This window comes from Molossus molossus, unplaced genomic scaffold (genome assembly GCF_014108415.1).
Source record: "Molossus molossus isolate mMolMol1 unplaced genomic scaffold, mMolMol1.p scaffold_m16_p_3, whole genome shotgun sequence".
Lineage (NCBI taxonomy): Eukaryota > Metazoa > Chordata > Mammalia > Chiroptera > Molossidae > Molossus > Molossus molossus.
The window spans coordinates 20,863,146-20,887,557 of record NW_023425366.1 but is presented as its reverse complement, the minus strand read 5'-3'; the positions used below and the strand labels follow the sequence as shown (position 1 = coordinate 20,887,557).

Below are 24,412 nucleotides of genomic sequence, written 5' to 3'. Positions count from 1 at the left end.
CACATTTAAGGAGTCACTAAAGTGGATTTGTACCTGCACAGTAAAATTATATTTTAGCTTATGAAGTATATGTTGCCTCCAAAGTGTTTAAAGTATTTTGCTTATATTTTTGCGAAACAATATTATTATAATTCATATAAACATAAAAAAACTTAATCAATAAAATGTAATCATTCAAATGCGATTTTATAGCTCTTAATGTAAGTTTACATTGGTTTGATTGCTTCCAAGTGCAATGTTCAGTTAGAAAATTAACAGAAGCCAGGCCACAGCGCATTCCCCAATGTGCTGTAATATGGCCACTAGGTGGCGCCAAACACCGCAGTATGTTATTTCATCTCTTAACATGTGAATAGAATTTTACCAGAAATATTAAGAGTAAGTTACCCTATAAATAGGTCAATACCTCAAAAAATATAAACTCACTTCAACCTTCTGATTTACTTTTGAGTATAATTTATATTTTAAAATGCAAACATTCTGAACAACACATCAAATATTGGGAAACCTTGAAGAATTTGATGTATTTTACTTAGTCTGCATCACTAATTATTCAACATTTCTTTTTATTTTATTTTTTATTTGTTTCTTATTGACCCTAGAGAGAGAGGAAGGGAGAGAGACATTGATGAGAGAGAACATCGGCCGGCCGCCCCCTGCATACTCCACACTGAGGATCAGGCCCACAATCTGGGCATGTGCCCTGACCGGGAATGGAACTGGCGACCTCCTGGTGCATGGGTCGATGCTCAGCCACTGAGCCACACCAGCTAGGCTTTTTTTTTTTTTTTCAACATTTATTTTGTAAGTTTTTAAAATTAACTTCTCCGTTAAATTCTTCACAATTCTATTCTCACTTGATTTCTAAAAGTATCTGCAAGTTCAATAAACTTTTCTCCAATATAATTAAAATTTTTTAAACTAAAGAGAAAGCACATCCAAATGTTAGCCCTTGGAAGGCCTAATTCTAAAATTACATACTTTTAGAAAATCAAGTAAAAGTATGTAATATTAATAGAACATTTTCAATTAGCCATCCTAATCAATCAGCCACAGAGTAAACTCATTTAACCAAATATTATAGAGAAATCATGAAAACAAAATGAATGTTTTTAAATGATCACAGCATCTAATAAAGATGATATGAAGAAGACTTTGACTTTGATTAAATAAATAGTAAGCAATTAAATAGATAACAAATATAAATATAAAGTGATAAAAAAAATTGAGAATTATTGTTATTATGTTCACAAAATTAAACCTGTTGTCTAGGTTTGTCTCTATTATGACTCACCTCCCCTTGACAGGTGGGTAAAAAAGATAAAGTGCTAAGTATATTCTTTAACTATGTGAACTTCTAAAATAAATATATTAATTAATTCTGAATTATAAATAAAAATGAAAACTGATATAATTCTAAATTTTAAAAATAAAAATTAAAAAAATGTATTTATGAGTCACATAAATGTCTATTTTATTATCATCTTAATGTTTTTGTTTTTATTTATGTAATGCATAGAATTTTCATTCCAGATGCTTTTTAAATTACTATATAAATAGAGCCCTAAAAAGAAAGAAAAAACAGAAACAGTGGTTTTAAATTGATCTTCATATCACCTTGAACATAAAGTCAGAATGAACTATCTAAATAAAACCTGTTAAAATGTTCACATTTCACAGCAGATGATAAGTCTTCATCAGACGGTTTCCAGGAACTAGTGTGAGAAAGTGGTATCCCACTGACCTTTCAGCTTGCAATATATACTGCTGAATTATTCCTAAGATTTATATGTATCCAAACCTTAATGAGATTGTTTCTGTAATGCATTGCCTCTGTCCATCATTCTCGTTCTAATTCTCATTACTCTGACCTCAGGAAGGAGAATCTGTGAACGGAGCCATTACTGCAGTAGGTTCAGATGGTTCATGTTTCACCTGAGTGAGTTTATGTGGCTTATGGAACTCACAACAGTCAGTCTCCATCTTTCTAATGCCTTCTCCCTCCTTGGTCTCTTTCTTAGGTCCTTTACATCATTTTCAAATTGCACATCTACTAATTCCCTAGCTCGTGCAATTATTATGTGTGAACTTGAGAATGTAATTTAAGTTTTCAGGTTACATTCTCTCTTTTTTGGAATGGACATTTTCACAATTATTAGGAAATGAATATATTTATAACAATTATAGATGGAGCCCTGTCCAGTTACAATAGATTGTATGAGCCTGTTCTAATGATAATGGATAAATGAACTGTGTTCTTAGAAATTATATGGTTCAAATTCCAATTTTTGCAAACCAAAAAAGTATGCTGGAATAAAAAAGTATGATACTATTGGTAGAATTAGTGACAAAATCAGACTTAAAATGACAAGGATTTCTCATGCCAACGTAAGCATAAAACTATTATTACATAAAACAAATTAAATTTTTCAAAAATTGTAAAGTGGTAGCCACATATCATATGCTACAGTTAAAAAATACACACGCAATATTAATGAAAAATCACAGGTCACATAAATTTTCATATAATAATAATAAAATGATAGATAATGATAATATATAGCACTAGAACACCTATTGTGTGACAGGTATGATTAGCCCTTTACACTTATAGTTTCTTTTAATCATGACAGTTGTACTATTATGTAAGTACAATTATGAACCCATTTTCCAGATGAAAAACCACCAGGAATATTAAATATTAAGCATATTAATATTAAATATATAAGTGACATAGGATTTAAATTCAAAGAGCTTGGTACCATGATCCATGCTTTTATCCATCAAAGAAATTCTAAGAAAGGTGATCTTGCCAATCTTGCCATTATAAGAAAGGCAATCTCACTGTGTGGTTTCATTAAAAATGACCTCCGTCAGGTGTCCTCACAAAAGTAGAATATTGCACAAAGAAACTCTTTCAGAGTGACCAAGTTTGCAACTCTATGGCTTCTATGCCATGAATATTTTAAATGCTTGTGGGGACATGAAAACTTTTGTTCATGAGAATTTTCAGCAATAGAATTTTGGGGTTCACTTGGTCTATAGACATATGCTTTTTACTTAGGCCTCTTGTCTGGATCTAAAATACTGGTCTCAATTTTGAGTCCTCACTGCAAAATGTCAATAGCTTTTGCAAATAAGCGTAACATAAATCACCAATCAAGACGGCTCCTCTGACCTGCAGAGTTCACTCTCCGGAATCCGCGGTAGAGAACTGAGGCTACACAAAATGTATTTTGAACTAATCTACTAACTTATTCTCACTATGTTCTTGAAAAATGTCATGTGGCTTTGAATACAATAATGCATTTTTTTTTAAAAAAAGAGGTGAAATGGGTGCCCTGTGCTGTTCATTCTAAAAGTACCTAATATTCATCCTTCTTACAGTTCTCAAAACAAGAATAGACTAAGTCAGGTGATCATTCATCTAATGCCTCACTGTGCAGGGGTTTTGTTTTGTTTTCCTCTCTTTCCATGTGTGTATCAGGATGTTCGTGCAGTGTCTGGCCTGTGGTAGGGCTTAAGGAATACATGGCGAAGGAAGGAAGGAGGGAAGGAAGGAAGGAAGGAAGGAAGGAAGGAAGGAAGGAAGGAAGGAAGGAAGGAAGGAAGGAAGGAAGGAAGGAAGGAAATAAGATATGGAGAGGTTTCTTCAGTAGTTGATATACGAGAAAATCAAAACTGCCCGGCCGGTGTGGCTCAGTGGTTGAGAATTGATCCATGCACCAGGAGGTCACAGGTTCGATTCCTAGTCAGGCACATGCCCAGGTTGTAGGCCCACTCCCCAGTCAGGGGCATGCAGGAGGCAGCCAATCGATGTTCTCTCTCATCGATGTTTCTGTGTTTCTCTCCCTACCCATCCCTCTCTTTAAAAAATCCATAAAGAAAAAAAAATTTAATAAAAAGAAAATTAAAACTGAGAACTGTGTTATGTGGAGATATTGGGTAACTTCCCAATGCTTTTCTGCTATCTGATATAACACTGTTCTATGAAAACTAAAACATTTAGAAATACTAACATTTTTATAAATTATATAATATTTAATTGTGATTATCTCACATTAGAACCATCCCTTCTTAAATATAAAATTGGTATTGCATTCACCCTTATCTCTCTGGGTGTGGCACTAAAAAAATGGTTCATACAAACTTCCCCCCAAATAAATGAAATTAGAGGTTGAGAAAAAAATCAGCGAGCTACTATTTAGATTTTAGGCCATTTAAATTTATAAAGAAAAATGAAAAAAAAAAAAAAGACACATGCAGAAAAATAAGTTGCTACACTTGATAGCCTAAAATCAAAAAACAGTTAAATTAATTATTGTAAGCTTTGCCTTATCATTGTAGTTAGTCTGTTAGCACTATTAAAAATTGAAATGGTTCATAAGGATGTTTTGAGGATAGTGGAGAACATGTGACATCTTAGTTTGTTTCTAGAAAGAGCACCTTTTTCATCTTGGACCGACTCAGAATGGGGCTGATCCAGCTCCTACCAATAAAGTGAAGTGAATTAATGTCTCTTCTCTGAAGTCAAGGCTCACATCGCCACTGGGCAGGATGCTCAACAGAGATTGTACACCCAACACTGACATGTCTTTGTACTAAAAAAGAAAACGTTTTCCCCTCACTTTGTTCAGATTTCAAACACTATGATGAAGGATCCAACTCCAATTTAAAAAGTGAGTACAGAAAGTATTTCTCTTAACTTAGATTTTAGGGATATTTAATTTCCCCAGTATTTTTTGGTTTTGTTTTTAATGTTGAAAATAAATACTTGTATTTATACCCAAGATGGTGAAATTTTATGAATGAATTTTTAAAATATGTAGAACAACCTAGTTATTTAATGTTGAAAAACAGGAATATGTATTTTTTTAAATATACTTTTTCATTGATTTTTTAGAGAGAGATAGAAACATCAATGTGAGAGAGAACACTGATTGGCCACCTCTTGCATACCCCCTACTAGGGATCGAGCCTGCAACCTGGGCATGTGCCCTGACCAGGAATCGAACTGGGACCCCCTCAGTCCATGGGACAACACTCAATACACTAAGCCACGCTGGCCAGGTGGGGCATGTATTTTTTTTTTCTTTATTGATTTTAGAGAGAGAAGAAGGGAGAGGAAGAGAGAGATGGAAACATTAATGAAAGAGTACATCAATTGGCCACCTTCTGAATGCCCCGCCCTGGGGATCAGGCCCACAACCTGGGCATGTGTCCTGACCAGGAATCAAACTAGTGACCTCTTGGTGCATATGGTCAACTACTGAGCCACACCAGCTGGGCAGGGCATGCATTTTTATAAGGCATAGTAGCTAAAAGAGATTCTTAGAAAAATGTAGAGTTCTCATTTTTTATTGCCTGAATCAAAAAAGTTATATGTCAGTAGGGGAAAAAACATTTATTTAGAATAGAAATTCTATAGAAAATAACCACTCTTCATTTCAGCAGGAAAAAGAGAGAAAGAATAGAGTAGAGTAGAGTAGAGTAGAGTAGAGTAGAGTAGAGTAGAGAAAGAGGGACAAGCACTTCCAAGTACATGTCTGTACTTAGCATTCAATCTGGAATAAATTTCCAAAAGAGTAACGGAAGACTTCATGAAGGGAGTAGAGAAAGACTTCCCAGAAGTTCTTACTCATGGGGAAAGGCTTTTATTCAAGTTTAGGAAACTAGATGCCAACTGAATACATGTTCATGTTGGTAGATTTACTTTCCAGGGACTACATATATAAAAGTCACTCTCTTGACAAAACATAGTTCAACACTACAGAGCAGCAATAACCCCCAAATTATAATTCTTTATGAAGGAGGAGGAGGAGGAGGAGGAGGAGGAGGAGGAGGAGGAGGAGGAGGAGGAGGAGAAGAAGTTTTTATAATTGGCTAATGGTTAGTTACTGTGTACTCAGTTTCTGCTAATTAGACTGAATAAACTGACACACAGGTTATTTTATTCCAATGGTTTCTTTTATCTATGTTATTGAAAAAGCAAATACCACGCTGTTGTTGAAAGAATACACAATTCATATTCCTTATTTTATTACCAATAGATTTAAACCAATGAATTAGAAGCTGTAAAAACTTATTTCTAGTTTAAAGAAAACTTTTTAAATAAAATAATGAATGAATATACTTATATGTAGAAGGTTTACATAGTAAACACAAAACCATCAAAGTCCTTTGGTTCAAACATGTTCATATTTAACTAAATATGAGGCTATTAATTTAAAGGTGATACTGAGAGGTGAAATAATCCAAAAACACTATGATACTTCATCTACATTTGAAGTCTGATTCAAGAATTATAAAAACATTCATGACTTTTTATAATCCCAGAAGTTATTATGGTTTTCAAATCAAGTTTTAACTTGATTTTACCGTGAGTAGAGTTACATGAAAAAGGAGTATCAGTCACATTTCAAAAATGTATGATATTAGTAAATGAGGTAAACGTACTTAAAACCTAGGCCAATATGCTGATAGCCTTTAATCTGTATTTATAAATACTATGTGAACATTGCAAAGAATTACCAGAATAACCCAAGTTAAAACATTAACTTAATTCAGTTTATTGATTATTTTAATATCCCACACATTCTGCTTGACTTGGTTACAGTTAATCTGTTTCCCAATTTTTCAACTTGATATGAGAGAGAGAACTGGTAGTATTTTACTCTACAATATTTAGAATAGACATTTGCTTATTATATATCAGTTTATATTGTTAGATTACAAACTGGTACTATGTATACCTAGCAACAAAGAAGAATCAACATGTTTAATCAAAGGCTGCCTTTGGAAACACACAATTTATGTTTAATGTATTTCTAAAATCAGGGCTCTGTCAAACTATTTCAATATTCTCTGTTACAGTAAATCAACAAAGATTCCCAATCAATAACTGATATACTGAGTAAAATAACTCATGTCTATGCGTTCTACATCCTGATGCTTTGGAGAAGTCATTTCATTACTAAGGCTGACTTTTCCATTATTGTTTGCTAGTGCAATAAACATTGGTTCCAATTTCAAATCTTTAAAAGCTGTTACAATATCTGTTACAATATCTATAAGAATTGTTTTAATTTTAAAGGACATGCTCTAGCCAACTGAACGATCATATACTTCATGGTATAATGCAAAGGATAATGTAATGAATCCGGTGTATGATATAGCAGATGATAAAATACTGGCTATAAAAATCACAAGCTTTACAGAAATATTATTTCACATAGGGTATTTAAAAAGTCCATGGAAAACTCATTCAATAACCTTTGTGATTGTCATAAATAAGAGGAGTGAAGAAAGGGAGAAGGGGAGAAAAAGAGATGGGGGGAGAGGGAGAGAGGGAAAGACGGAGAAAGAGAGGAGGAGGAGGAGAGAGATCAACAGGGCTCTGAAGTGTTTAGACATGTCATTTAATGATGAATTTCTTATTGTGAAGCAATGTTGTAATATACCTTCCTCTTAACTCTGTCCTGAAACTCAAAATGTGATTTAACTTTATATTTCTACCTCATGCAGAGTATTTAGAATCAAGGATGCTTTCTATAAGGGGGTGGTGGTGGAGGGGAGGGGATTTGAACTTGAGATCACATGGTTTGGGAACGTGCTTTATAATGTTACTGACAAACTCTCCAAGGACATGTATCCCTCTACTACAGGGGATTGTTTATATGAAGGCATTTCAACTTCCCACAGGCAGTCATTATTTTCGAGGAATGTTACATTTATTTCCTAAAATGAGGCAAAATGTAATTTTGTTTCATTCATTCTTGCTCAATTTCTAGCTTTCCCTTTCTTTAAACCCACCACCAATATGGTAATGTTTACCTAGAGAGCAGCACACACATTTCAAGAGAGAAATAAAAATGTAAAGACTTTGGTAGAAACAAAGTACTTTTATTCTTTGAAAAGAACAGGTTACATTTATGTGAGAAGTTCCATTGATAATAAAGAGTTAAGCAAAAGTTGTATTAAAACATTTGTTTTAAATCTCTGATTATTTTAACGGATCAATGTTAACATTTCATTAAGGATAATGCCTTCCCAGAAATCTACAACTTTGATGCTACAGATGTATTTTTTACAATGTTTGCCTCTTGAGTGAGTTGGATAGAGTAGAGACAAAGAAGGTATGGCAGAGGCAAAAATGGCCTCATAAGCTCTAGACAACCTAACAAAATTCCACAGAAATGGACTTTAAATGGCTCAAGGTCTCATACTAAAATGTCAAGAGAGGTGAGGTTGCTGTTTGTAGGGCAAGAAGGACGAAAAGGACAGAGATGACTCTGAGCTGATATTGTTATCTCAGAAAACAGACATTCCTTGTTGACTGTCTAAAAATTTCTCATTCTTAGGCATAAAAAAAAATCTGTAATGTTGAGTGTTTAATTTATTGAAGGTAAAAGCTTTGTGGACCTAATCTAAATTCTTTAGAAAAAAAGAAGACAGATTTTAAAATGTTTAAATTCAGTACATTTTTTTTTCTATCTGTATATTTCAGGTTACTATCATTATGACAAAATAAAATTTTCTGGATGAACTCATTGGTTCAAATAAAGTATCCAGAAAAGGAAAACGGGTTTTCCAATGTTAACTTTTCATTTCTCAAATATGTGTTCATTAATGCTATTCCTTGGACCCTGATTCTCTTTTCAAAATATTCAAATAGGGACCATGTACACAGTATAGTGCTTCATCAGTGTAACCATGGCTCAGTCTATACCTAGAGCACCTTTCTTGTTACTTGATTTTTAGCTCTAGTCTATTTCAGACATAACTGTTCAATATAATATGGTTAGTAAAGAGACTTTCCTGAAACCTTATCCAGATAATATTTTAGTTTGATCAAAAAGTAGAATTTTCAAACATAGACCTGATATTCGGAGATCAAATGTCTGCATACAATTACTTATGATTGGTATAAATACTTTTTATTTATCTGCTTATACTTTGTTACTTTGTTTCAGTGTTTTACAAGCACTTTTAATGTGGCAACAGTATTAGAATGTAATTTGCACAGTAAAAATAAGAATATATTATGGCTAATGCTTTTGAAACCCAAGGGCTAGACCACAGGTAGTTGGTTTCACATCGTGATTTGTACTAATTGCTTACTATGCAACACTATTACTGGTAATAACACTTAACAAAATATGGTTCACTTTGCTGCTGAATCAGCATCGTCGGAGCTAATGCTGTTCCTGTGCTGCAGCCTAGCGGAATGATTTGGTATAAAAATGACATATTCCAGGACACGGTGTTATCACTTGCTGCAAAGTAGGTTAAGAAACAGAGGAAATAAGTCATATGTTCAGAAATCCCAAAGACAACATATACTCTGCCCCAGTTACTTGTTTATATGGGAAATCAAGTGAAGTTCAAGGAGTTCCCCTGGCGTTTGAACAGGGTTCACATATTTTAGAATGAACCTTTTCAAATGCAAATATTCTCTTTTTCAACAACAAAAAAATCATACCTCCTTTAGATGACACTAACTTTCTTAATAATGTGCCAGAAACGCCTCTCTCAGTAGATAGAAAATTTATTTTCTATCCCCTTTTTCTTTTCTTTTTGAAAGAAAATCTGAGTTGTAGGTAAAATTTTAGAGTATAGCATCAAAATGAATACCTATATATTACTGTCCTGATCAATAAACAGCTAATTTTTTATAAACATCTAGGAATATCACCTGAAGCACTGATCAGGAAATTTAATCACAGACTTCATACATATACATATGCATGTGAACATCACACAGATTATATGCTGTCTTCCTATTTTATTTTGTTTTTTCTTTTCTTCTCCAAGATACCTAAGTGTGAGGAATTTTATTCTTTCATTGGAGTCAGGGAAAGGATATGCATTCACCAGGGAAGTCAATTTGTTAAGAGAAAGTAATTGAAACCAAAGAAGTAACTGATTTAATGAAAGCATACATTGACTCATATTTTAAAAACACGGCCAGAAAAAAAAAAAGTAAAAGCAAATGAAAGAAGAATTTCTTTATGTTCTTTTCATCAGAATGGATTCGTATTTGATGTGTTCGTAAGCCACAGAGACATTCTACTTATATCTGTGCACATTCCAAGCCCTTCACCCTCCCCACGCCAATAAACCACTATTTCCGTCTACATTACACACTGAATACATATGTACCTCATTACCACACTGCAGGGAAGGGGAGCAAGGCAGGTTATCTGTGCAACTTCTCGCTTACCTATTTCTCTACGACACAACCTTTTCCTTTTTTCTCCATCACTTTAACTCAAAATGAACCAGCAGCTCTTGCCAATGACATAATGTTTTCACAAAAGTTCTACTAATTGAAAATCCTCACCATACCAGACCTAAAAAATGAACACACTCTTGCCAAGTGGTTTTCACCACAGAGATGCTCTTGTAGCTACATTTTAAGGAAGCATAGAGAGGGGGATGGTGTAGAGGGGAAAAAAGTCTACTAACATATGCATTGAAGTATAACAGTTGTCCGCATCCGAGGGACAGGTTATTTTTAATTTAGGTCCTTCGAGTAAAAAAGAAAGGGACAAAAATAATGCATCTCCAAAGAGCTGAGAGTAATGGATGTGTAGTTTTGATTAACATAAGCTTTTACTGGAATGAAGAACCACAATCATAGCAAATAGATCTCGTTTTTTGGAAGCAAAAGATAAGAAGTCAGAGTTTAAAATGATGAGTGTCTTTGATTGCACCCCTAGACCCCCTCCCCTTTTTAATGATAAGGAGATGGTAGGTTTTTATTGCAGGGGCATAAAAACACTTTGAGACTTCTGCTTTTGCCCATACTTACTGTGCTATCAATAGTTACTTGTTGGGAACATGCATTTGGACTTGCAGTGTGCTGCATTAATTTAACACCACATAAAATATGGATTTTATTGCAGCAGAGACAATAAATGCTGCAACTGCTGACTACATGCATTTAATCTCCCCTCTTCATCTCCCCTCCCTCATACTTCTGACTCAGACATAAAAATGTGAATATGGGAATGATGCCTAGTCTATTTCTGATAAATGCCAATCTATTTTATTTATGTAGATGCTTAGTGACCATTGACTGTTTCAAGGAATCTGTCTTCTTCCTGTCATTTCTCCTTATAGGAAACGTACAATGAACTATGATTATGAATAAGTGCAGTGAGTCCATTCATATGGAATGTAAAGTAATGTTAGATGATGCTGGAGTTCACAGCAACAATGTTACCTCTTCAAGTGATTTTCAAAATAAAGAACGAGTATGAACATGCCAAATTTCACTCCATAATCTATTTTTAGCGTTTGTACAAAGTGAATACATTCACGAACTCTAACATCATGACCCACTGTTGAGCATAATATACAATGTATCCAGTTCTACATTACCTCTATAGATATCCAAAGCAGTTGTTTCTAGAACCCAATATATGCATAGTTTTACACATATTTATTTATGTATTAAAGATGGTCATTTGGAAATAATTGCAAAATTCAGTTAAAAACAAACATCCCCCCTCACCCCAAGGAAATAAAAGACCATAAGGGAGTTTAAAAAAAAATAAAAATACAGATGAAGTCTTCCTACCTTTTTTTTTTTTTTTTTTTTTTAAATCAGCTTCTGGATAACGGAAGTTGGTTCCAGCCAAAATAACCCCGGAGCAATTGTCAGTACGTCCCGTTTTTGTTTGTTTTCGGCTGTTATTTTCTATCACCGGTTCTACTTCGATCTAACTCAAGCTTTCTCTCAGCATCACTTTTAACTCTGGACGGCAGGGAAGCGAAGAAAACGGGGTGGGGGGCCGGCTCTGATTGGCTTTCATTCAGGCTCTGATGAAGGAGCGGGGACGGCGGGGTGGGGGCGCGATCCCCGCGCCGGGAGAGCTGCTGCCGGTCGCGCTGCAGCCGCGGGAGCGGAGCGGGGAGCGCGGTCCGCGAGCGAGCACACGGCGATTTGCAAGTGAAAGCAGGGGGGCGCCTCGGGGCGCGGGGCGGCGAAAGGCGTCCCCTCCCCCGCAGGCCAGAAAGACTCTCTGTTTCCCGGCGAAGGTAATCAGCCCGATCTAATCCGGCTGGGTCCGTAACGCAGTCTCCGGAGCAGGGCTCGTCTCGCCATCCTTTTTAAACAGACACTTCTTCTGCTTCTGACGCGTGTTCCCGCACCGCCCCCGCGCCAGACCCGCCGGCGAGCGCTCGCGGGCCGCCGAGTCACGCTGCAGCCAGGCCCGGCACCTTCCTGCCCAAGTGATGTTTGTGCGCTGGACGATTTGGGGTTTTGCTTTCAGGGAACTTTCCTTTCCTGATTCTCCCAAGACCTTGTTTTGGTTGCTGCTTCTCAAAGGAGGCTCTACCTTGCTCGTCGTCCTGGAACGTCCGTGAGCCAGATGTGTCTGCTTAATTGGGTCTGCCTTGCTGTTTTCTATTTTAAAGATCCAAATATCGTATTCGTAATTTGAATATGCACTGAGTTCCATTAAAATATCGAGACTTTGGACTTGACACAATCGCCTTCTTTTTTTAAAGAACTTTTTTTTTCCCCCAAAGAAATTTCAATTTCATGCCCAAATGTGTGCGTGCTTCTATTTACTTATCAACCATCTCAGTGTCCATCTGTTTCTCTATCTGTACATTAAGTCGGAATCGACCAAAACCTTACCAAAGGATGTCAGTATAGCTCCATGAAATAATGAACATCTTTATATTTTTCTGGCTACATGTAGATACCATTTTAAAGTAAATTATTTAAACACACTATGAAATAATATACTAGAAAATCATTTTAAAGCTGGGTGATAAATGATGAAGACAACCTTGTCCAGTTATAACTTTAAAAAGTAGATAATACTGCTCAGACATGTTAAATGACTTGCTTAAGCAAGGAAACTAGTGACAGAGTCAAAACTATAATGACAGTTCATATTTCTATAAATACATAATATATATTTATAATTACAGGTTAATACTGTTCCTGAAATGCATACTACCTCTTGGGTACATATTTTGTTATTTCAGTATCAGTAGTCTCCTTATACTGTGAGCATAACAGGAAAGGAAAGACTCAATACTTTTGGAGTTGAATTCATTTAGATAATCCAAGAGAGATTACCCTTACATCTGTCTTCTAGAAAGGGGAGTAAAATGAAGAAGGAAGGATGGCTCCTTACCACAGAAACCTGCTAAGATTTCATTGGCTGGAAACAAGACAGCCACTAATTGTTGCAAGGGAGGCTTAGAAATGTAGGATTTACTCTGGAAATCTGTTTGCCCAGCTGAAATCATTGATACTTTTAGGGAAGGAGATGACAGACTTGGATACAAAGAACTGCAGTGCTGTCATAACTATAGCACATTGTATGGATTTTTGGAGGAAAAAAAGCACACACACACACAAAATGTGTTCTTACGTAAAATTAAAATGTTGTCATTATTTTAGAGAATGGAGTCTCTGCAAATAATTTTAATAATATTTTTAAACTTTGAAGTATGAAACAATGGTATTGCTAGTGGTTGCACATTTTGTTTTATGATCACATATTAAATGATAAACAAAATATCCATGCATCCATGTATTCCAAAGTTCAAGAGATGTAAATGTAGATATAAGGAAAGAGAAAGAGAGAATGTACAATGATTGTTTTTAAACATCCCATTTTCCTTAATGTCCTTCTTCTAATGCCCTCATCTGCTATCTTATTGAATATACGCTTTAGTAATAAAAATTAAAATAAAGAACAAACAGAACATTGGCTAAAAATTAAAACCTCATGATGAGTTTTGTTTAATTAAAAAATATCATTTTTCAGTTCCTTCCTTGTTTTACTCTATAAATGGGTAAACTTGGGATTCTGCAAATTTCTCTATTTCTTTCGGGCTTTCTCTGGAAATTTCATGTGAAGGAGTCCTGTGAATTAGATAAAGCTTCCCTGTAGTCACCAGTGTTAGGAAATAATGGCCCATGAAAAGTCAGAAAAAAAGACTGTAAGCTCTGTAGGCCTGGGAAGAATGGGTCAGTGTCCCAAAAAAGGGTCCCCCAGTGTGAGGAGAGGCTACATGTATATTATGAGCAAACAAAGCTGAAAACTTTTAAAGTTGTGTTTCTATACTTTTGAAACTAAATGTGAAATTGCATAGGAAATGCCTTCCTGTAATCATAAAACTCTCAAGAAACTGAAGAGCATTCCCCTCTGAAGGCTGACGCCCTTCATTGCAAATGTAAAAGACCCAATTTGGTTAAATGAAATCAATGAAATAAAATAACCTTCCATTCCATGTGGAATTATATGCCTAAAAATGTCATGCTGTTGCTATATAGCAAGCATCCATCCTTAAGATGTCACTTGCTAAATAGCCACATACTTGTTTTCAAACAATAGTTCCCCAGCTACCCTTTCCTGGGGTTCTTTTAATTATATTAGAGACAAACAATATCAATTTCCACTATGATAATAAGTTAAACCTAGTTCTCTCTCTGTGGCTATAAAAAGGGAGTAGAGGAAGTCTATGCTGCCTTACTGTCCACAAACACATTGCAGAAAAATAATTAGGCACAGTTTTTGTCTAATCTTCTTCCAGTCTGCATTCCTGGACTATAAATACTGGAAAAGGTAAAAATTACATTCCTTTGGCAGCGGGTGCTCAGGGTGGGGAAGGAGAGGAATTCACATGCCAATTTTTAAGATGTCCTCAGCATCCTTGAATTGGGAATTGAGTTAAATAAGGAGAAAGGCAAGGTGGAAGGCAATGTTTGGCCACCACGGCTGAGGGGGCCGGGTTTGCAGTTGCCCTCACCTGGGGCAGCGTTGGCAGCGGTTCGGGCCACAGCATTGGATGTGGGATTTGGAGGGCTGGAGTGCTCTTGAAGTTCACTTAGTCTTTCTCTTTCTATTCATGCTGTAACTGCCACCTACTACTCAAAATGAAATTATTATTATTATTGCCTAAAGTAGCTAGAGTGCTTTCTGTTACCTGCACTAAAATGTTACTGAAACCTCTGTGACAGCAGCCTCTGCTATCGTGACCATTTAAATGTGTCTCAACATTTCTGAGATCCTGTAGCTTGGGAGTGGGGCCGGGGAGGACCGAGCCAGCGCACGATTAAAGTATCGAATAGCCAGTTATGTTTCCAAAAATATAGTTATTTTGAAAAACAATCAAGTGTTAATGAAAGAATAAAGGGATAAAGATCAGGGCTGGTTTTCCTAACTTCCTTAGATCAAACCTAAATCAGACTGCTTGATCTCTTTCCTCTATAATTTTTAATGTAAAAAAATTGGTTACATGTGAAAAGATTTACAAGAGAATTGAATCCTACCTTCTTCATGAGGCGAAAAAGAAAGAGATTAAATAATTATCATGTTGTTTGAAAAGTAAATTCTTACTCAATCTGTTTCCATTCATACCTAAATAAGGTTATTGGCCTATTTTAAATTTTGAAACACTGGTGAAATGAAAATAATAAGGAGTGAATTTTCTATTGTCTGGCGGTGATTTAAAAATATGCCTGAGACCACTCGGCCAGTGTGGCTCACTGGTAGAGGGCTGACCCATGCACCAAGAGGTCACCCTCTCTCCCTCCCTCTTTCTAAAATCAATAAAGAAAAAATTTAAAATAATAATAATAAATAAATAAAAATATGCCTGAAAAAGTGAAAGAAAGAAAAATCTTTCAAATAAAAAAATAGTGGAAAACAATAAATCAGAAATCTAATGTGTTTGCAATTATATTTAATGGACAAAAATATAATCTTTTATTTTTATATTTTAAGTTGTTAATGCAGACATTAGGTCTGAGTGATAAAAGTCAGATTTTAATTAATATTATCACCAAAAGCCATTCTAAGAATCCTTAGAATCTTTTTAAGAAAAAGCAATACATATATATATATATATATATATATTTTAATCCTCACCTGAGCATACTTTTCTGTTGATTTTCAGATAGAGTAGGAAGGAGGGAGGAAGAGAGAGAGCGAGAGAAACATCAATGTGAGAGAGACACATCCATTTGTTGCCCCCACATGACCCCAGCCAGGGCCAGGGATTGAATCACAAGCCAGGTACATGCCCTTGACTGGAATCGAACTCATGAATGTTTGGTCCTTGGACCAACACTTTAACCTCTGAGCCAAACTGGGCAGGGCAAGAAAAAGTAATATTTTTAAATGAATGAAATATCTATTAGAAACTAGACAAATCATAACTATTATTTTACTTCTCTCTTATATCATTGCATTTTTCCTCCTACTTTCCTTTATTATCTGTCAATAACTGTTAATTTTATGGTATTTTATCCTACCTGTAAGCTATCAAATTAGCTCCTTAGCTTTGTGGATACTGGCAGAAGACACGAGACTCCTGTGCCCAAGACAAAGGCACCAGAAGCAGCCTGACCATCATTTGTGTCGATTTCCATTGCCCCCATTTCATTTGGGCAGCGCCTGAAATGGGCACAGGGTCCCTGCACCTGCAGTGGGCTTGCAGCATAGCTGAGGAACCAAGCTTAGGGGGCCCTGCTCGTTATAAAATGAGCTGTGAACAAAACTGCCTGAACTCTACTCCAGAGGGAGACATTATCTTTATTTTATTGTACAGTATGCAAATCCTTCTACTCTGGTGGGGACAATAACTCATCATCCAAGGATGTTCCTCTATGAATGTCCTTGAAATGATACTTTAAAGAAAAAGGAAGTTAGTGCAGAAATGTGAGAGACATATGGATAATTGTCTCCCAAGATTATTATTTATTGATTCAATGAGAAGTATCAGCTGGAAAACATACCTATGCCCTACACATGGTCACCCTTAGGGAAAGTCAGCAAATGACTGGCTAATCTGCCTCTGGAACTAATTATAGAGCTTGTAACAAAGACTCTTTCCTTGATCAAACGTGACTCAAACTCCCCTGAACTTTTCAACTAGGTCTGACTTTAGGTCTTTCATGTTTGTCGCTGCATTGTCCAATTTTAGCAAGAATCTTGCTAAATCAATTTAATCAGAATCCCAACCCACACTCTCTGTTCGCCTTCCATTTTCTTTTTCTTTTTTATTAATTAATTTTTGTTACAGATGTTTCTCCTTTTTCTCCCACTGATTCCCCCCTCTCCCTCCCTCCCCGCCCTGTCCCTAGTTTGTTGTCCATGTCCACTGTTCATGCATACATGCATATAAGTTCTATGGTTTATCTCTCCCCCACCACACCCCTCTTCTGGGGATTGTCAGTCTGTACCCCACCTCCACGTCTCTGGGACTACCCCATTCCTCAGACTGTTATATTCATTATATTCCACAAATAAGTGAGATCATATGATACTTGTCTTTCTCTGTTTGGCTTGTTTCACTTAGGATGATACTTTCCAGGTCCCTCCATGTCGTCTAAAAGGATAAGAGATCTTTCTTTCTTACAGCTGCATAGTACTCCATTGTGTATATGTACCACTGCTTTTTTATCCATTCATCCACTGATGGACACTTGGACTGTTCCCAGATCTTAGCTATTATAAATAGTGCTGCTACAAACCTGGGGGTACATATATCACCTTCCATTTTCGATCAGGTTTCTGTGCTCTACCATCCCCTGGGTGAGGTCTGATCATCCTGTCCTGCTTTCTACCAGAATCCTGTTAGGTTCGTGTAGCCAGAATCCCCTCTTGCTCCTGATGTTTCTTCTGAGTAATTTTCTTTCTTTCTTTTAATTGAATTGATTGAAGTGACACTGGTTAATAAAATTATACAGGTTTCAGGTGCACAATTTTCTAATACGTCATCTGTACATTGTGTGTTCACCACCCAGAGTCAAGTCACCTTCCATCATCATTCATCCCCTTTCACCCTCTTCTACCTTCCCAGAACCCCGGTTTTCCCTCTGGTAATCACCATACTATGAACCAACAATATTAGCATCACCTGACCTTGATATAAATGCAGATTTCCAGGCCCCGTCTCAGACCTACTAATCAGAAACTATGGGAGTGGTCAGCATTCTGCATTTCCAACTTTCTGAAGGTGCTTCTGAGAGCTACAATTTGAGAATCACAGGCCTACTGTTGCTTTAAAGCTATCTAGAAAGAAAGAAACCCTGACTTAAAGCTCATGGTTTACAAATGAGGGATTTGTTTATGCAATCACTTATTATTTTTAGCACATATAGATTATATGCAGAATCACTGCAAAACATTATGCTGTTTACACGATTGTGGGAGAGAGCTATAACCACGGTCTTGGCTAAATAAGGATTTAACCATCTAATGAGAGAGACAGTAATGAAGACAAGTGATACACAAAAGAAAATGAAGGGGAAGAAAGAAGGGAATTTTGCCAAGTGTGTGATGAATGTAGAAGCAGTTACTCTCGAGGTTTCAAAATAGAGAATTACAACTCTGATGAATGTCAGCTTCGGTTTCTCATTTCAGTTGTCGACATGCTCCGGGGAGGAGGGCAGTGAAAACGCCTGGCCATGATGCTCCATCCAGCAGCATGTAGATGAAGCAGTCCCACCAGAGTTGCCTAGAGAACAGACCAGGAGGAGGAGTTCTGAACTTCTTTCTTATAATCTCCATTGATGAGGGTAGCTTACTTTGCATACAAATGTCTGTCTTTATCCCACTTTCTCTTGTGATCACATTACCCCCCTCCCTTGGAATCCCTTATGTGACATTATGGAAGAAAATCAGGAAGAAGAAACAAAACAAGGAGAGAAAACAGGAAGAAAAGTTTTATAAAATCAGATTCCAAAACTAAAGGAAACCAAAAAATGTCTTTTTCCTTATTGACAGGGCTTGTTTTGTGGGTGTGCCTCCTGTGTCGTCACACAGGGCCCCATACTTAGAAAGGGCTCATTGTTGGCTTAATGCACTTTTGAATTTTTAAATAATTTTTGAGCAAAGAGTTCTACATTTCACTTTGCATTGGGGCACATGATTTTGTAGCTGATCTGCCTAGTAACTGGCTGATAATGCTGATGCAGTATGATGTCACCTACGGTCTAGAAAGGCCCTGTCATAGGTGAATGTTTGGACAACAATCAATGCTGACATTTAACAGACAAAGACATCAATAAATGTATTTGTCATTAGTAAACAAGGACAATAAAGTGTACTTGACTTCTGTTAAGCTGGGCTTGACTCTGTAACATTTGATCTCCAGTGTCAAGGCACTGCCATAAGGCCTCAGTGAAATCAGTAGATATATTAATTTCATTCATTCATGTATGCAGTTATTTATTCTCCAGTTCGTTATTGAGCTGTGAATGTACTATACATTTTGCTTAGCACTAGGGATGTGATGGTAATCAATAGCTCATTCAGTCCTTGACCACGTAGAGCTCACTCTCTAGTAGGAGAAAAGAATAATTATTGAATTTCACAAATGATTATATTATTATTTATCCTGATAAGTGCTCTGAGGAAAAGAACTTGATTCCATTGCAGTTTAGAGAAGGGTCCTGACCTAACAACTGAGAGAGGGCAGGTAGGAAGAGAGTTTAGGAAGGGCACCGGGGAAATTTCCTAGATGAGGTGAAATTAGAAACCTGACCAAATGTCCTTTCCTCCAGGGATTTTTACAAGAAAATCATTGTGTGTGTTGCCTGGTGGTAACTCTTAAATCATGCCCTCCTAGCACCTAATTGCCCAAGTAGGTCCTTTACTGTAGATATCTGTAACCACTGCCTCAATACATTCCTAGTATATCAGACATGTTATACATACATGCATATATGTATTTTGTTACACTAAGAACATCTGGCTCATGCTGTAGGTCATTGGAATAAAGCAGAACATACTTTGACTACCACAGTGTATCAAAGGTTACCTCTATCTAGTCCCTGTGAAAGTATTTTAATCTGCAGTTTTTCAAAAACTTTCAAACCTTACAAAACAAAAACAAAGAAAAACAGCAACTATTGAACCATTTGTTAATTATTTAGTATCAGACCATATTTTAGGAAAATCATTGGGGAAAAAACCGTTGGGATAATTAATTTATTAATATAGTGATCTTTGCCATTGCATATTGTTATATATTTACATAAAATATATACATATTTTATCATGGTCCCTGCATCAAAATACCAAGAGTGACTAAAATTTATCAAGTACTTAGAAAACACAATCTGAATCAACCCTCATTTAAACCAAGAGTCAAAATAAATGCACTCTGATTAGAAGAGTTTTATTTTTAGATAAAGATTTATATGTCATAAATTTCATTGTTTAATTGATACAGTAACTATTCAACTAGATACAAGATCTCAAGCTAAGTATAGTTGCTTCACATTTTTGCATTTCTTATCCTAACTCAACTAATGCAAATGGATTAAAAGTCTTTGCAAAAAGTACACAATGAAAAGCAAAGTTTAGGTGATTTAACATGATTAGTTCAGTTACTGTCTATATTAAAATATTAAATTTAAATTTAAGAAACAAAACAAATCAAATTATGAGAATGATCATTTGTGAAATTCCTAAGTTGATTTCTATAAATATGGCTCCAGGAGTAGAAAATTTTTTAAGTGTGTTCATTATCAACTTTACTTTTATAATTTGTCATTATTCTAGTATAGTCAAACAATCTTTCTCTAACAAAAGAAATGATCAATATTTAAGAAAAATAAGAAAACAACATAATTCAATAAAATAAGTATACTAAACAGTGGGAAAGATTTAAGATAGGAAATTATCTATTGACTTGCAATGTTATCTCGTATCAAATGATATTACAATAACTCTAAAACTTTTAAATATATTTGTACAGACACAATATTTAGAGTATGGTAATTATAAAAGTGTGTTTAAACTTTTTTATTACTTTCTATTATTGTTGACTCTATTACTGATGTCCCCCAAACCCCCCCTCCCCCGCTTTTGCCTCCCTCCACTCTGCCCCTGACCCCCAGGCCTTCACCACATTATTGTCTGTGCCCCTGGGTTATGCACAAATGTGCATATATTTTTTAGTTGATTTCTTCCCATCTTACCCATCCTCCTCCCCTCTGAGATCTGTCAGTCTGTTCCATTTGTCCATGCCTCAGGTTCTATTTTGTTTGTCAGTTTATTTTTGTTCTTTAGATTCCACATATAAGTGAGATCATGTGATATTTCTCTTTCTTTGACTGGCTTATTTCATTTAGCATAATAATCTCCGGGTCCCCCCATGCTGTTACAAAAGGTAAGAGTTCCTTCTTCTTTTTCACAGCTGCATAGTATTGCATTGTGTATATGTACCACAGCTTTTTTATTCACTCACCTACTGATGGGAACCTGGGCTGTTTCCAGATCTTGGCTAGTGTAAATAGTGCTGCTATGAACACTGGGGGCTCATATATTCTTTCTGATTGGTGTTTCGGGACTCTTGGGATTACTTTAAAAAAAAAACAGAATTCCTGCCCTGGCTGGTTTAGCTCAGCGGTTAGAACGTTGGCCTGTGGACCAGAGAGTACCTGGTGCGGTTCCCGCTAAGGGCACGTACCTTGGTTTCGGTTCATCCCCGATAAATGCAAAAAAAAGTTCTTGGATAAGGATTAAAAAAAAAGAGAGAGAGAGAGGTTTCTCTTTTCTGTCTTTAGCCTGAGCTGCATTCTCTGTCACTCACACATCCCTTTGCACGTCCTCCAGACCTATTTGACATTTTTAATAAGTTCAGTCTCACTCCACATTAATCGGTCTAGATATTTTCTGCTCCTTATATCCATCACTGGGGTTGGGAGAGAATAGTACTGAGAAGAGAAGGCCTGAATTGAGGGAAGATATGCAGGGGCCTATAAGAAATGGGAACAAAACTGATTTTGAATCAGAGCCGCAGGATAGAGAGGCCTCCAAGTTTGGCCTCACTACTGGGGGCTTCTGGTCCAGGCTTGGGGCTGGTGGTTGTCACCACAACAATGAACTGTCCCCCCCATAAAACCAAGATGGAAGATAAAGTGGACTATGATAAAATATGAGTTTATGATTCACTGTCTTAGCATTTTTCATTAATATCTACGTTTATTCTTGTGTCTTTGTGTCTCTGATTGGTATAATGTTAATTAATTTTCATATATTTTTCTTTTGGAAAAATTATACATGAATAGAATTAATTGAAAAAATCTATGAAGCTGATAACCACATACAAATCAGAATATGTACACTTTTATTTTAGCGGTATTGATGAAGCTATGGGACCCATATGTAATATGTGCATGTGCTTAAATTTAGTACAGTATAGTCACAGATAAATGGCTATCGATATCATAAAGGGAAGTACATTGAAGGTGTTAATTACTAGAGCTTCAAAAAACTTTAGCATGATATTATTTTTATTCTTTGTGTTTTTCTTATTAGCTCACAGTCCATAAATAGTGCAGCCACCATTGTGTCCATTGTTGAAGCCAATAAAAATAAATCAGTAGATTTTTATTTACATGCAGTGCCTCAAAAATATAATATTGTTTATATACAATCCCTCAAAAATTAAATATAATCAAAAGTTAAATGAAAACTGTGAGGATAGGTTTATGACCAATGGCAAAGGGAATGGATTCAGATAATAATTTTTTTCAATGAGTGTTAGTACTTTCCAATTAGAAGACATTGATGTACAATACTCTAGGTGTGAAATATTTGGACTTTATTTATTTTTTCTAGTGACCCCCGTCACCCACCCATACACACTTCAGAATCTTTAGAGGGTAATCTAGTTAATAGCTAATAAGCTAATGTATATTTTGTTTTTTTCTTAAAAGCTTCACCTACCTATAAGCTTTTAATACAGGATTTGCTCATTTTTCTTTACTTAACTATTGTTCCTTGGTTGGGCCTGGGTGATGTGGTGGTTTGCAGACAGATTGCTATAATGAAAACATGATTTATTGTTTCACTACACCTGTAAATTCTGTTCTTATATTCAAATTAATTCAAATTTCTTGAGTAATAGTTTTTAATTTCAATAGTGAATCTACTATTCCTAGTCATAAATATCTATTTTAGTTATTAAATACTTATTTATTCATTGAACCCATATTTCTTTAATGCCTCTGTATTCCAGGGACTATTCTAGGCCTCAGGAATATAGCAGTAAAAAGGAAATATACAACCCTGACCAGTGTGGCTCAGTTGGTTGGTATCTTCCTGCATACCAAAAGGTTGGTGGTTCAATTCCCACTCAGGGCACATGCCCGGTTGAAGGCTTGATTCCCAGAAGGGGGCATGCAAGAAGCAGCCAATGGATATTTTGCTCTTACATCGATGTTTCTCTCTCTCTCCACTTCTGTCTCTCAAAATCAAGAACTACTCTTTAAAAAAAGAAACTATACAAAGTCTTTGTTCTTAAGAAATTTGCATGTAATGAAAGAGAGAAAGATAGAAGCAGATACACACGCATATGATACTGCAGATGGTGATAAGAGCTATCGGTTAAAATAAAGCAGAAGAAGGAGGTTTGGTGGGCAGAAGAATGTCACCCAAAGATGTCCACACCTCAACCCTTGAAACCTATGAATATATTAGCTCACACAGCAAGAAGCACTGTGCAGATGTGATTAGGCTGAGGATCTTGAGATGGAGAGTTTACCCTGCACAATTCTGCAAGACTCAATATAATCACTTGAGTCTTTAAAAGCAGAGAATATTTCAGCTTAAATAGAGATGTGAAAACACAGGAACAGAACCAGTGAGATGGCAGCATGAGAAGGACCCAACCCATCCACAGTTAATGACTTTGAAGATGGATGAGACAAAGGATGTGATCAGTCTTCAAAAGATAAAACAACAACAACAACAAGGGAACAGATTCTTCCCCCAAGGACCGCAGCAGCCCTTGCCTATACCTTGGAAAGAATTCTCCAGGTTGAGGAGACAGCAACTGAAATTGCCCTGCATCAGGGACATGCTCAGTTGTTGAGGAAAAGCAAGGAAATCATCAGGACCAAAAAAACAGTAAATCAAGGACATGGTGCTGGAATGCCTTGAGGCTGAGTGCCGACTTCAGGGAGCCAGACATGCTGGGGCTGGTGACATCATGGCATTTTGTTCCGACTGAGACAGGGGCTGTTGCAGGTTAGGGGTAAAGGAAAAGATCTAATTTAGACTTTAAATAGGTCATTTGATCACTGACTGTAGGAGGGCAAGAGTAAGAGTGGTCAGCCTGGGAGACCAACAAAGAAACTTGTTCAAATAGAAGATAATGACATTATGAAGATAATGACATTATGGAGATAATGACATTATGGGCTGGAGAAAAACAGTTATATTTTGGATAGAGAATGAAGATAAGTATAAACATTTAAGAGTATTTGCTGATAGATTAGATGTTAGTGTTAGGAAAAATAAAAGGGTGATGCCTCCAACTGCAGAGCAAAGTTGCCATGCTGAAATGAGAAAAAATAGGTCCGTGGCCAACCAAAATATGGGCAAATGGCTGCCTTGTGATTTTAAAACATTTCTTA

General features: G+C 36.1%; 1 protein-coding gene across 2 annotated transcripts in view; it reads right to left on the bottom strand.

Moving 5' to 3' along the window:
• Window positions 1-11,813, bottom strand: part of CDH10 (cadherin 10) — a 135,717-nt gene extending 123,904 nt beyond the window's left edge. The window contains exon 1 of one of the 2 annotated variants that reach the window (XM_036279250.1): window positions 11,585-11,813. The gene's annotated coding sequence lies outside the window, so the exon portion shown is untranslated. The remainder of the gene's footprint in view (window positions 1-11,584) is intronic. The other variant, XM_036279252.1, reaches the window with a different exon arrangement.
• Window positions 11,814-24,412: the final 12,599 nt, after the last annotated feature.